Here is a 14,439-nt window from a genome sequence, read left to right as displayed (position 1 = left end):
TTTTTGCATAACTATCTGAAAAGTAATCTGTTGATTTCTGGGACAAACCAATTTGATTGCCCATCAAAAGGAGGGACTAGGACTGAAATATTCAACAACATAAGGATTGAGAGGCTAACCAGGTCCACACCTGTTTAAACAATGTTAGGAAAACATCTAGAAATATTTTTATGGGAGTGAATAAAGGATTTCTTTGATGAGGCCAGAGGTTGGAGTAGGTGAAGAAGATAAAGCTGGCAAGTTACCCGCTTTCCCATGTGACTATGTGGGATTCACCTGGTTCTCTTTCTCCTATTTTTTAATTGGTCTCATACAATTCTGACAGTTACTAACTGTTGCATTGCAGCAGGGCCTGCCATGATAAGAGCTTTCAAGGATGATGAACCGTGAATTACTACACAAGAAAAGGAATGGGAAAAGACACATGGCAAAAACTGTTAGTAAGCTAACTGTATAATTGAAGTTTGGGTTCACAAAATCTGTCTGTTCCAATGAAAGACTGTAAGAGATTGCAAATGGTTACTTTTTTCGTGGAGTATCAATCAAGCAAAGAGAAAAGTCTGTTGTCTACTGTACAGATGATTTGCTGTTGAGTGATGAAAGGCTGCAACCAGGATGCTTGTCCCGTTTCTAATATGCAAACCTTGTCCTAGACATTGGAAATGGATATTGACAAGCAACAGAAAACAGTCCTTTCTCCCCTCAGAGCGACACCTTCTCTCATTTATATCTAAGAAAAAACTTTCAGAGAGGGAACCCTTGATGGTGAAAACCTACAACCTAATATTTTCAAATTTTAAATTATTTCATGATCTGCATGTTGCACTAAGACCAGACTGTAATGAATTTGATTCCCCACAGAATGTTTGAATCAATATCGAGTCTATAAATGCTAAAGCCAGTTAACTCACATGAATAAATACTTGGAATTGGGTTCTAATTTGTAGCTTTTGGAAGAGCTAGAGTTGTCCTTTAAGGATATAAATATGTACATAAGAAACTTTTCACCCTTTTTCTTTTTTTTAACCTGCAAAGTAGATCAAGCATGAGGATGGCTACATAATTAACAGAGAAGGCTTAAACGTAAGGAATCTTGTAGAATTATTTTTCAGCCCTGATAAATGTGTCAATAAATTGTAGTATGGTATTCAAATTTTGGCTCCCATTCAGATACCAAGTATTTCCAACCCCAACTCATAATAGAGCTGGGCTTTATACAAAAGAAAACAAGCTGCCTCCTTTTGAAAGTGTCAGGGATATATTTGTCCTGGTTCTTTAGGATGCATCCCAATGGGCATCTGATGAGATGGAGATGGGCCCGATTCCCCATCTCTCTCCCTTCATGCTTGGACTATCCTCCCAAACATTCTAACATGAGCTCTAGTATCAAGGAGTTTCTCCCTGAAAAGTGTGGTCCCACTTTTTATGTGATTAAACCTGGTGTTTGAGTTTGCTAGTTCCCTGACAACTTAGCTGGTGTCTGTTCAACAAATGGAGCTACTGCACTGTTTAGGGGCCAGGGGTCAACAGGCTTTTTGTAGAATACACTAAACCTGGGAGCATGCTTAGTGGCATAGAGCATGTCTAGTGTGTGCAGAACCCTGTTCTCAATTCCCATTACTACTGCTGCAAAACACACACAAACACATGCATACACACACACACACACACACACACACACACTTTCTTTGGTCCTATGGTGGGTAAAGGCCCTTTCTGTGAAAGACTTCACACCTGAAATTGACTGAATGAACTCACATAAAGCTGGAAACAGAAAACCAATCTACAAAACTGTCCTTTGATCTCTCCATGCATGCCATGGCATATGTGACCTAGGGGAACATTATGCACATGCACACATAATAATAATAATAATAATAATAATAATAATAATAATAATAAACAAAATATTTTAAAAAGAAAGCCCAAAGAATCCCAGCAGTAGGAGGGGGCAAGGAGACCCTGTAAAGGATGAAGACAGTTAAGGGTCACCACCCAACAACAGCCTTCATAATAAATGGAAGTTGCTTCATTAAAAACAAATTGTAAAATTCCTAAAGAAAGTACCATAGACCTAGAGTTGCTACCTATTGTTAGTTGCTATTTAAAAGGTTAGACTGTATGTAGGAAGTACTAAGAAAATGATTCTGAAACAGTAAGCACAGGGTTGGTATGATGGGTCTTTCAATTACTGGACCTATAATATCAGTTGCTATAACTTCTTTAAAGAAAAATGGCAAGTGTTGATGCCACTCTCATGCCAATACCACACGGTGCCAGGCATTTCAATGTAGGATATAAAACACAGTAAAACTATCTACTTTGGAACTATGTGTTACTAATTATTGGGTGCTTTCTTGGTTTTTGTAGACAGCCAACTCCTTACCAGAGCCTGTATGATGTGAGTTATCCTGGGTCACAAGGTTTTTCTGATGTTTCCATTGGGAAAAACTTGAAGCTTCTTAGTCCAACATTGTGTTAACCTCTTTATACACTAAAGTTTCAGAGATTCTTAGATACCATTCCGTCAATGCATCACAATTCTTATTTATTATAGTTAAAACTGGTTCTTTTAAAAAAATGCTAAGATTAACTCTGCTGTGTCATTGGGTTAAACGTATAAAAAGCATCTTTGTATGTAATATATATATATACATATTTACATACATACATACATTCTACATACATACAGAAAAAAGCAACCTTGACATCATGTCTATGTAGAGCTATAGTCAATTCCCTGCCCGTGAAGTCCCCCATCCTGACTTTTAATGATCCTGCTGGGCCAGTTCTTATGTCACCTCTTTGAGCCTAACCTGTCTCAGGAATGCCTCTCACTCTCCAGTTCCAAGTCTCTAATGCTAAGCAGCCGGTGAGAGCCCAGGCACTATTGATCAAATTTACCATGTCCAGCTCACCTTCCAGATTGAGAATCATGGACTATGTGACAACTACCAGCAGTCATCCCCTCATCTGAAATGTTTATAAAATGGGAATAGTCATCTCCAAACACCACTCACAAACTAGTGCACCAAAACCAATTTTGTGTAGGAATGATTAAAGAAAAAAAAAAAAGAAATATCTTTTGAGTGAAAACATTATATTTATTTTTAAATAATCATAAAAATTAAAAGGAATAAAGTGTAATTAATAAAAGTTAAATAAAAAATTAAAAAAAATAAATTCCTTTTCTTTGAGACCATTAGCTGGTACTTCAGTCGAATATGAGTTGCTAAGCAACCCTCATTGATCAGAAATGACATGTCCACCCAACTGCACCGGAGACAGATCACCAGCATCATTGCCCACACACAGAGATATCAGGCACAAGTCATGACCAGGTTCCCATGTTAATATTCCTCAGAATATGGATATTCCGGGTGGTCAGCAAAACTAAAATAGGAAATAAAAACAAGCATACACTGTATGATATATTTTTACAATGTAAAGATGTGATATCTAGGAAGCTACAATTGAGGTAAAAGCTAACCATTTTGTTCCCTGATTAGTTGCAGAATGACATACTCTTATAGTCCTTTACACTGTTTTATAAGAAATGTTTTTTAAATATGATTTATAATTTTTTAAATTAGGTCTATTTGCTTAGAACAGAAAACACAAAGACCAGTATTCATAAATATTTGTCTCTCTTAGCTTCATCTATGGATCAAAGTGAGAAGGGCCAAAAATCATTTCCAACTTTTGTATCTAATAAAAGGAGAAAACCATTATGTCATCTTTAGTTCAAGGTAATTCTATAGACATTAGGCAACACAAAAATATCTTACCATGCATCAGTTATGCCTACTACTTTCACTTACATTAACTATTAGTAATTCATTAATTATTCAGTCTCTGCCCATCAAACATACTGTATTGTATTAGATTGAGTTAGGAAAAGAATGTCATTGATAAAATGGGCTTCCATGTCCAAGGAGCTAACAGTATAATTTGTAGGACTCTATATACGAATAATACTCCAAAATATACAATGGTGAGCATTATTAATTGTTAAAATGTGGTTAGAAATATTTATTACTTATAACATTGATTCAATCACTCATTTATATCTCTTTCGTCAGCTTTATTCTGCTCCAGACTAACAAAAATATTAATAATCATGATAGATACCCCAATTTTACATTGTAGATTTTCTAATCCTCCTTCAAATATTATCATATTTATTTCTACTAAGAATGAAAATTTTACAAGCAGAAAATAGAGAAATGATAGCTAGATAGTTAGATAGAGATGAATATGCACAAATGCACATATATGTACCTATATCCATTATTTCTTTGTCATCATTTATAACCAATGTCCATTATCAAATTTTGTAACCATGAGAACATAAAGGGAAACTAAAGATGTTTGAATGGCTTAATGTTCTTAAGCTTTTTCCTGAAGGTTCTCTTCTTACTTTTGAGCATGACTTTGGAAACCTTCTCTGTATTTTGTGCTGACACATCCCATTACAAAAATTTGGAAACAAATGTTGTATTAATTGTCTCCATGGGAAACTTGCTACAGACAAGCAGAGCATTTAGTTTCTGAAACATCATGAATGGAAGAGGGAGGGAGCTACTTGACTAAAACAAATTGAGGAGGGGTGTTTATCAGCATGACTTACAACTCAGCTGGAAGATAGCGAAAATTTTTGTTCAGGCCATCTAGGGTTTTCATGTCCTCTGGAGACAACTGAAATTCAAAAAACCTGTCAGAAAAACAAAGACATTAGCTTTTGAATGAATTGTGTTTTTATGTCTCAAAGGCAATGTAAATGTATGTTCCAAAAATGATGAACATTGTTTACCAAAACATTCCTGGTTAATAAATACCAAGTAAAAATGAAAAAAAAATGTTTTTGAGATTTGTTAAAATTGAACAACACTACAGACAAGAGCTAATCTCGAGAGTAGATTGTGAAAAAAAAAAAGATGTTGACATCATCCAAAGTTAGATAGTTTCCAAAAAACCTAGAGCAAAAATTCAAAACACATCACACAAATCAGTGATTTGCATGGGGCGCTAGATTTATGTAACCCAACATTAAACAATTAACGTGTAAACAACACTTTTTCAACATTAGGTAAGCCAAGACTTGTTTAAATTCATGTGAGACAAAAGAGCTAGCTCTAAAAAGGATCTTTTTATTTAAATTTGAGACACTAACTTTAAAATTATTTTCATTAACTACTCACATCTCAAAACATATGCAGTGTTAAGTCCTTCGGTATCTTAAAAATATGAAGACAGAGAAAGAGGGAGGAAGAGACAAGGAGATATGGACTTGATCTCAAAAATATTCTGAACGATTTGAAGGAAGCAAGCATAAGGGAGATACTATGTAAGAACAATGAGGACCAGAGCTCATCACCTGCAAATTCTGTTTCATTTCATGCTCTTCAAAACTCTTTGCCAGGATCACAACCCCACGCTGAATCTGGTATTGAAGTGCAATCAGGGCAGGACTGCGCTTGTTCTTTTTGGCCACATCACAAAGAACTGGATCATTCAAGAGAACTGGAGAGTTTTGGTCCACCCTAGAAGGAAAGAAAAAATAAGCTTATGAGACCAAGTTTTGTGTTTTGCTATGGTGCTTCAAAACACAGTAAGATTATGATGGTTAAACTGGGTGTGATGGTTATGGATAATTGTCAACTGGACAGTCTAGAATCATCTGGAAGATGGGCCTCTGGGATGCCTGTGGGGGATTATTTTATTATGAAAATTGATTAGGGAAGACCTGATTTAATTATGGGTGGGACCACTTTCCTGAACAGGGTATCCTGCATTGTAACAAATAGAGAGAGTATTCTTAGCATTACTGTTCAATCATCATTCTCTGCTTTTTGACTGTATTGAGAATTGACCATTTGTTTCAAGTTCCTGACACCTTGATCTCCCTTGAATTGTGAATTGTATGAAGCCCTTTCTCCCTTAGGTTGCTTTTGCAAGAGTATTTTATCAGAGCAACAGGAAAAGAAACTAAGATATTGCTTCACCACGTCCCTCTAAGAAAGATCCCCCTCTCCCTGAGAACTGAGTGTTCTGATACAAATAAACAGTCTTGCTTGACAGGATTACCCTTTTTATCTTATTACCATTCTTTGTATCGTTGGGTTCCCAGAGCACCATAAGCCATGAGAACAATGTCTTTTGATTTGCAGTAATCCAGTAGCTTACTCTGGTTCAAATAAAGATGACATTCAACCTATGATAGAATATGAGAGAAAGATACCTGATTATATCTTGGTTATGAATGTTAGTATCTGCTTTGATACACTGCTAGGAAGAGTCTTTCAGAAGCCCTCTGTGGTAGGCTCCTGTATTTTTACTTATTTTCTCCTATGTCCAATGCCCATCTCATTTGTCTTTGTAAGTGAGGAATGATCATCTTACCCCAGGTCTTCTTTCTTGTTTATCATCTTTAGGTGTATAGATTTCATTGTGTTTGTCATATCTTATAGGTCTATATAAGTGAGTATATACTATGTGTGTCTCTCCTTCTGGGATACCTCACTCAGAATGATCTATCCTAGAAGCCGCCATTTGCCTGAAATTTCATGATTTTCTCATTTTTGATTGCTGAATAGTATTCCACTGCATAAACGTACCACAATTTCTGTATCCATTCCTCCATTGATGGACATCTGGGCTGTTTCCAGGTTCTGGCTATTGCAAATAAAGCTGCTACAAACATGGTTGAGCAAATGTCCTTATTGTATACTTGAACCTCTTTTGGATATATATCTAGGAGTGGTATAGTTGGGTCTTGAGGAAGCACCATTCCTAATTATCTGAGAAAGTGCCAGATTGATTTCTAAAGTAGTTGTACCAGTTTACATTCCCACCAGCAATGGAAGAGGGTTCCCCTTTCTCCACAACCTCTCCAGCATGTGTTGTCACTTGAGTTTTTTATTTTAGCCATTCTGATGGGTGTAAGGTGAAATCTCAGGGTCGTTTTGATTTGCATCTCTCTGATGGCTAAGGATGTTGAGCATCTCTTTCAGTGTTTCTCTGCCATTTTATATTCCTCTACAGAGAATTCTCTGCTAATACTCATAACCAAACACTAGGCAGAATGCAGGGAAACATTTGAAAGAAGGTAGAGTTAGTATGATGTGGAGAGGATAGGAGCTCCACAAGGACCAAATTTATCTGGGCACTGGGGTCTTATATGAGATCGTTTATCCAACCAAGGACCATGTACAGATATAACCTAGAAACTCTGCTCAGATGTAGCCTGTGGTGGTTCTGTAACCAAGTGGGTTGTCCTAGTAAGGGGAACAGGGACTATTTCTGACATGAACTCAATGGCAGGCTCTTTGACCTCCCCACCCGCCAAGGGAGAAGCAGCCCTGCTAGGCCACAGAGGAGGACTTTGCAGCCAGTCCTGAAGATACCTGATAAAACAGGGTCAGATAAAAAGGGAGAAGGACCTCCCCTATCAGTGGACTTGGAAAGGGACTGGGAGGAGATGAGGGAGGGAAGGTGGAGTTGGGAGGGAATGAGGGAGCAGGATACAGCTGGGATACAGAGTTAATTAAATGTAACTAATAATAAAAATAAAAATAAAATGCTTAGAGCCAATATAGTAGAATAAGAAAATCACATGCAATATCCCATTTGAATTAAAAAAATCAAACTGTTCCAATTTTTCTTAAAAGACAAAACTAATTCGGAATCAATTTTCTGATAACATTTGACTAGCAAGTTTTGATCAAAAAAAAATAGCAGTCAGCAAGATGGTTTAGTGGGTGAAGACAGCAGCTGCTAAGCTTAATAAAATCATAAGGAAGGACCATAATAAGATGGTGATAAGCATAAACTCCACACAAGTCCTGGTCACTGCATAAATTTTTTTAACTCAATTTCTCAGCCAACAATCCCATGTCTGCTCATTGTTCTCATTTCAGGGAGGTCACTTTCCCTTGCCCTCAACTTCTGTCTGACAGCAACTCTAAATCTCCACATTCGTTGTCAGTAGGGCTCTATAGTATGTCCCTTTTCTTACCAGTACTTTAATAGTCCAAGGCTAAATTTTGAATCTTCCATGTTTTTTGAAACAGTGATACTGCTCTTAGAATATTTTTTCCACAAAATGAGAATCACATGGGCAGATTGCAAATAAAATGGGAGTCAGGCAGTACAGAAGTAAGGAAAAGCATGAGAGATGGAGAAGGAAGGCGGGTCCTCACCTGGTTGCAGACAGGTTTGTACTTAAGTCCTGGTTTATTTAGGATTCTTTCTAGCTGCTTGTGGTTAAAGTTCGACACCCCAATGGACTTGATCAATCCTGCACCCTTACACTTCTCCAACCAATGCCTGGTGATGTGAAAGAGGTTATGAAGGGTCATACTTACAACTGACTGCATCAATATAAACAGAATTATGGAACGGTTACAGGAAAAAAAAATCTAGATCTAGACACATATTAGAACACTTGCCAGTGTGTACAGGAGCCTAAATTTGATCACAGGCATTAAAAAAGGTGCGAAAGGGTGTTTTTGCCCAAATGATCACTGGATTTAAATAAAGCAGTCAAGATGATGATAAGAAAGAGAAAGTTGCCAGCCAAAGAGAAATGTCTGTAACATTGCTAGAAAAATAGAGGCTATTACTACAAGTTGGCAAAATATTCATATGCCTCTTGTGTTAAGTCCTTCTTCATTTCCTTCCCTTACATTTTAGTAATACATTTCTCCCCTTCCACTCCAGCTAATATGGATGTGTGCAAATCAATTTCCATACCCAAGGGAAAATGAGCTGATTCTCCCTCTCTTTGCTTGCTTTATTGTCCTTTTGAAAAATACTCACCTCCTATGTGTCACAGAAACCTACTGAGTCCAATAGAAAATTTCCTTCATTATCTGAAGGAAAATCATCATCCCCTGCCTGGAAGGCAAGCAGTTGTTACAATCTCCCAAAATATGGATTTTGCCTATGATAATGTTTCTAAGACTACCTTGGAGGATCTGGAGAGATTGTTCAGTGATTAAACTCTGACTGCTCTCTGAGTATTTGGGTTTAATTCCCAGAATCTATATAGTGGGTCACAACTACCTGCAATTCCAGTCCCATGGCATCCAAAGATCAGTTCTGGCCTCCACAAGCACCTGGCATGCACTGAGTGCACAGACATACAAACAAGCAAAACACCCATACACATTAAACAAAAAATATAGTTTTTGAATATATTTCCAAGAATATCTTGGAAATAAGACAACAGCCATTAAGTGATGAGGCATCATAATGTATACTGTGTTTATGAAGTGATATGAATGTAGAGTTGTAAAAGTTATCTTTTGCAGACTAGTTTGATGTATTCTCATATATTAACTATATAAATAAACAGCTTCTTTTTTTATAAAAACTGTTCTTCCTGAAATTATAATTTAATCATATCATTTCCCTTCTTCTTTCTTCTATCTCCAGTTTCTCCCATACATGCCCTTTCTGTCCCTAAAATTCATGGCCTCTCTTTCCTTAATTGTTACACACAGACACACACACACACACACACACACACACAAATACATAATTCCTACAATTAAAAGATATTTACAAAAAGACTTTCTAGTGGACTTACATTCTTTTGCATACTCTTTATTTTGGGAAAAAGGAAATGCTTCATGTTCATTGGGAAACCCAGTCATTTCATGGCCTTTACCTCCAGGAAAAATTATATCAGTCCTCATCGAGAATAAACAATGAATATGAATACATGTTAGCCTAAGAGCAGGCATGTGAGCCAATGATGGCCAGTCAGGACTGTACAGGATTAATTTTGGCAGGAAAAGTTTCAAAGAAGCAATAAAGCATTAATGACATTGAAGCTGAAACTGTCTTGAAGCACTTTTGCTTCCAGGAGAGAAAACAAGACAAGACTGAAAACATGTAGCAGTACAAATGTAAAAGATGTGTAAATACAAGTTTTTCTGGAGGTTAGTTTTAATCTGTGATTCTGAACATTGCTCGGGCACCTCATTTTGTAATCCCTTAAATTCTTTGTGTAACCCTCTCAGAAGATTAGTAACATATAAATTATATAAAATTATAATAGAAACTTATCTCAACCATCCATAAAAATGATACCCATGCCCCCATGCAAAGATATATACATTTGACAATACAAATCACTTACCTTCATTGGCACTGGGTAATGCATAACGTAAAGGTCAACATAGTCCAGCTGAAGGCTTTTCAGTGATCTTTCTAAAGCAGGCCGGACCAGCTCTGGTCGAAAGCAAGTGCACCAAAGCTGCAGAGGTTGAAGAATGGAAGTTGTGCTGGATTAATGGAGTATCCAAATATGCATATACATTTATCCTAATCCTGAGATATTTTTTAAATTTGAAGGAAAGTAATAGTCATTCCTTTTAACCCAGGATTTACTTACTCTTACTTAAAAAAGTGAAGTCAGCTATAGTTTGTTTTTTTGTTCATTTGTTTTTGGTGGTTTTTTTTTAGGTTATTGTTGGCTCATTTATTGAACAATGAAAACATTAATCAAGAAATAAAATGCACATTAATAAGAATTTCCAAGAAGTCAATTATCTTTATATAGATTTTAATCTGCCATTACTTTCCTTTACCCAGTTGTACAATTGATACCTTTAACCTGCTTCTCATCCAGTAATACAATTTTTACTTCCCTAATGTTATTTTTTACATAATCTGCACATTTGCATACCATAAAAATTATACCTTTGTAGTGATGAACTTGTCTTCTCTCTTTATAACCCCAGCTTTAATCTTGCTTTGATTGGTCTGTCTTATCTCCTCTTCTACATGGTAGGCAAAAGCAGTATCAATATGGTGGAAGCCAGCATCTATAGCTAGATTTGCAGCCTCCAGTTCTTGGGAACCTAGAGGGGGAATCAAAGGAGGTATTTAGAGATACATGTCCTGAGAGATAGCTCAGAGTGAGCCTAGCAGAAAGTTTACTAGACAAGAAAATAATTTTGTCTTTCAAAGTCATGTTCAGACCACTTGTTAGGCAAGAGCCTTGTCCCCTGATCCTTGAATTCCTGCTTTCTATTCTATAAATCACAACGAAATCTCCAGAAATCTAATATATGTCACTGAAAACTATCTTCACAGGATCAATGTTTGCCTATATTTTGGCCCACATTTGAGGTAATGGGCCAAAAACTACTTTCTTGGGCTCTTTTTTAATTGATAGCAAGACTATCCCATCCAAGAACCATTTTATACCCTGCTTTCTTACTAGCACTGATGAAGGCCAAGCTTACCCTGGTTTCAGTGGTTTGCTAGAGTCATGCTCTATTATGTAACAGGGTGACAAAGCAATATGAACACAAGGAAGTCTGCTCGGGACAACATACAATTATACAGACACTCCTCAGACACTCTTCCTTGCCCCCAGATAAGACACTGTCACAAAGGAGTGAGAAAGCAAAGATCACAGATACCAGGCAAGGCCAGGTTAATAATAGAGACTTTGACAGAGAAAAGCACTGCATGTAGTCTTTCTACATATCCATTCTCTTTGTCTGACAGTCCTAAATATAGACAGGAGAAAATCTATGCTAAGTGGATTACATAAGTCATGTTGAAAATTATTCATTTGGGGTGTCAGCCCCTTCAACAAAAGATTATTTGTTTTTAAAAGAAATGACTAGAATTAAGAATTCCACAGTTAAGAATTATACCCGGGAGACTTCACTTAGCTGTGGTACAACATTCACTGTGAAATGCTGAAGGCTACCCCAAACCTAAGTGTTCCTCAAGTATTTGTTTCATGCATTAGTCCACAGCAGTGGTTCTCAACCCTCCCAATGTTGGGACTTGTTGACTCATTAATACATTCCTCATGCTATAATGATCCCCGACCACAAAATTATTTTTGTTGCTACTTCATAAATGTAATTTTGCCACTGCTATAATCTTAATGTAAATATAGTATATCAAGGAAAGCTGATATGCAACTCCTGTGAAAAGGGTTGTTTGACCCTCAGAAGGGTCATGACCCACAGTCTGAAAATCAGAGAAAGACATCCTGAATTATCATGCTGATATCCCTGCATTTTGCCTTTTTAACAGGAAACATGGTGTTGTGTATTGTACACATGCACAAAGAAGTCCCCTTGCAAACTGTGACCAAGAAAGATGACAGACAATCCAGTGACTTTCTTATCTTTTATTAAGCTGAGAAACATAGATACAGGAAAAGCATAGTGGCCAAAATTGTTAGTCATGGGTCTGTCCCTTTAAGCCTAGAGCTCACAGACTGAAGATTCATAACAAGCTCACTCTTAGAGCTGACAGACCCCAAATGGAAACAAACTCAAGGCAGGTCTAAGGCAGAAAAGCAAATTCATGAAAAAAAGACATGGCCACATCCTGCCAGGCCCAGATTCCTAGTGACAGCAAGAATCACAAGAAAAATAAACAAACTTTCTCCCTGTACTGGAAGTCCATCACTTAGTTAGTGCAAATGTCCCAGTGAAACTGAGGCATGTACTTTGTAGTTACGTTATCTACTGCAATAACACCCACCCTCAAATAAAATATTTTAAAAATTAGGCCTTTCATTTGTTCCCCATTAAGCACACCTCCCTGATGGCTCACAGTGAACAGGGATCTTTTCCCACAGACATGCAGCATGAATATAGACCCTGTTCGGTCTGAATCCTGACTTGACCTATCCAGGGAACCAGCTCAGTCTTCTACCACAGCCACTAATTGCAGCTGCTGCTGTAAAATCTATTTAACAGGAATAATCAACAAGTACAGAAACAATCAGACCCGGATGCAGGGCAAGCAATCTGCCGTTTCGTACAGGGAACAGCTTTAGCCTGGAGATACTGAGAATCATGAATTCCTACCTCTCTGGGTTTATAGGTGCCAAAGCCCAAGGCAGGAATGACGTGGCCATCATTTAGTTTGACACACTGCAGTTTGGAACTCAGTGTTTCAAAAGAAATGGAACTTTTCGCTCCTCTGGCTAAGTAGATACTTCCGTGGCCCTGAATCAGAAATCATATTTCCACTTGCTGACTCACTATTAACAAGTGGCACTCCCTTTTAGGTTAATCATTCCTAGTCTTTGGCTATTTAAATATTTCAAATACCTGGCTAATGATTAATCAGTGCTACTGTCTGGTTAACAGTTAAACAATACTGATGTGTGCCTATTATTTAAATACTACTACTGACTGTCTAATGGACAACCAACAGAAGGGAGGAGACAAAAAAGTTAAATCCACATGTAATAAAGGAAACCACTCATTTTTCATATGAAAATGATTATATTTGTTTTTTAACTTTTCTTTTGCAATTTATTCTCTTTTCATTGATTTATTTAATTACTTTGAGGCTGATCACAGGCCCCTCTCTCCTCTCTCCCAATCCCACACTCACACTCCCTACCTCCTTCACTTCTCTGAGAAGAGAACCTCCCCACCATGAGTACCAATCCTCCTTGGTATCTCAAGTCACAGCAAGACTAAGTATATCTTCTCCCACTGAGGCCAGGCAAGACATCCCAGCAATGGGAAAGAAATCCAGAGACAGGCAACAGAGTTAGAGATAGCCCTTACTTCAATTGTTAGAGGACACACATGACAACCAAGCTGCACATCTGCTACATATATGTAGAGGATCTAGGTCCAGCCCATGCATGCTCTTTAGTTGGTGGTTCAGTCTCTGTGAGCCCCCAAGGATCCTGGGTTAGCTGCTTCTGTAGGTCTTCTTGTGGTATCCTTGAACCCTCCAGCTCCCTCAATCCTTCCTCCCATTCTTCCAAAAGACGCCCTGTGCTCTGCCTATTGTTTGGCTGTGGGTATCTGCATTTGTTTCCATCAGCTGTTGTAAAAGCATCTCAGAAGATGGTTATGCTTGGCTCCTGTCTGCAGGCACAGCAGATATCATTAATAGTGTCAGGAGTTGGTTCTTTCTTATTGAGTGGGTCTCAAGTTGTGCCAGTCATTGGTTGTCCTTTCCCTCAGTCTCTACTCCATGTTCATCATTTCCCATAGGCAGGACAAACTTTGTGTTGAGATTTGTGTTGGTGTGTTGGTATCTCCCTCCCTTCACAGGAAGTCCCACCTGGCTACAGGAAATGGCAACTTAAGGCTCCATGTACCCTGCTTCTAGGAGTCTCAAGTAGGGTCACCACCATAGACCCCCAGAAGCCTCCGCTATTCCCAGAGAAGCCCCCTCTCCACCAAATTTCCTTCTTTCTACTAGTCCTCCCCCTCTTTCTGCATCTGATCTTCACCCCTGTTCTCATCTCCACCCCCTCTCCCATCCGGTTATTTCTTTTCATCTACTTCAGATTTTTATTTTATTTCCTTTATGAGTAAGATTCAAGCATCTTTCTTGGAGTCCTCCATGAAGAATAAATTTTAAATAAAGTGTTATTGTGGTTCCCGAATCACAAGACCCTCAAAGACCACCACCAGGAGTCTT

The 14,439-nt window shown here is 37.8% G+C and overlaps 1 pseudogene; it reads right to left on the bottom strand.

Moving 5' to 3' along the window:
- Window positions 1–3,083: 3,083 nt before the first annotated feature.
- LOC110539886 (aldo-keto reductase family 1 member C13-like) lies at window positions 3,084–13,004 on the bottom strand (annotated as a pseudogene).
- Between the last annotated feature and the right edge of the window lie 1,435 nt (window positions 13,005–14,439).

Source organism: Meriones unguiculatus, chromosome 19 (genome assembly GCF_030254825.1).
Source record: "Meriones unguiculatus strain TT.TT164.6M chromosome 19, Bangor_MerUng_6.1, whole genome shotgun sequence".
NCBI lineage: Eukaryota > Metazoa > Chordata > Mammalia > Rodentia > Muridae > Meriones > Meriones unguiculatus.
The sequence above is the reverse complement of the archived record's forward strand: the minus strand, read 5'-3'. Positions and strand labels throughout refer to the sequence as shown.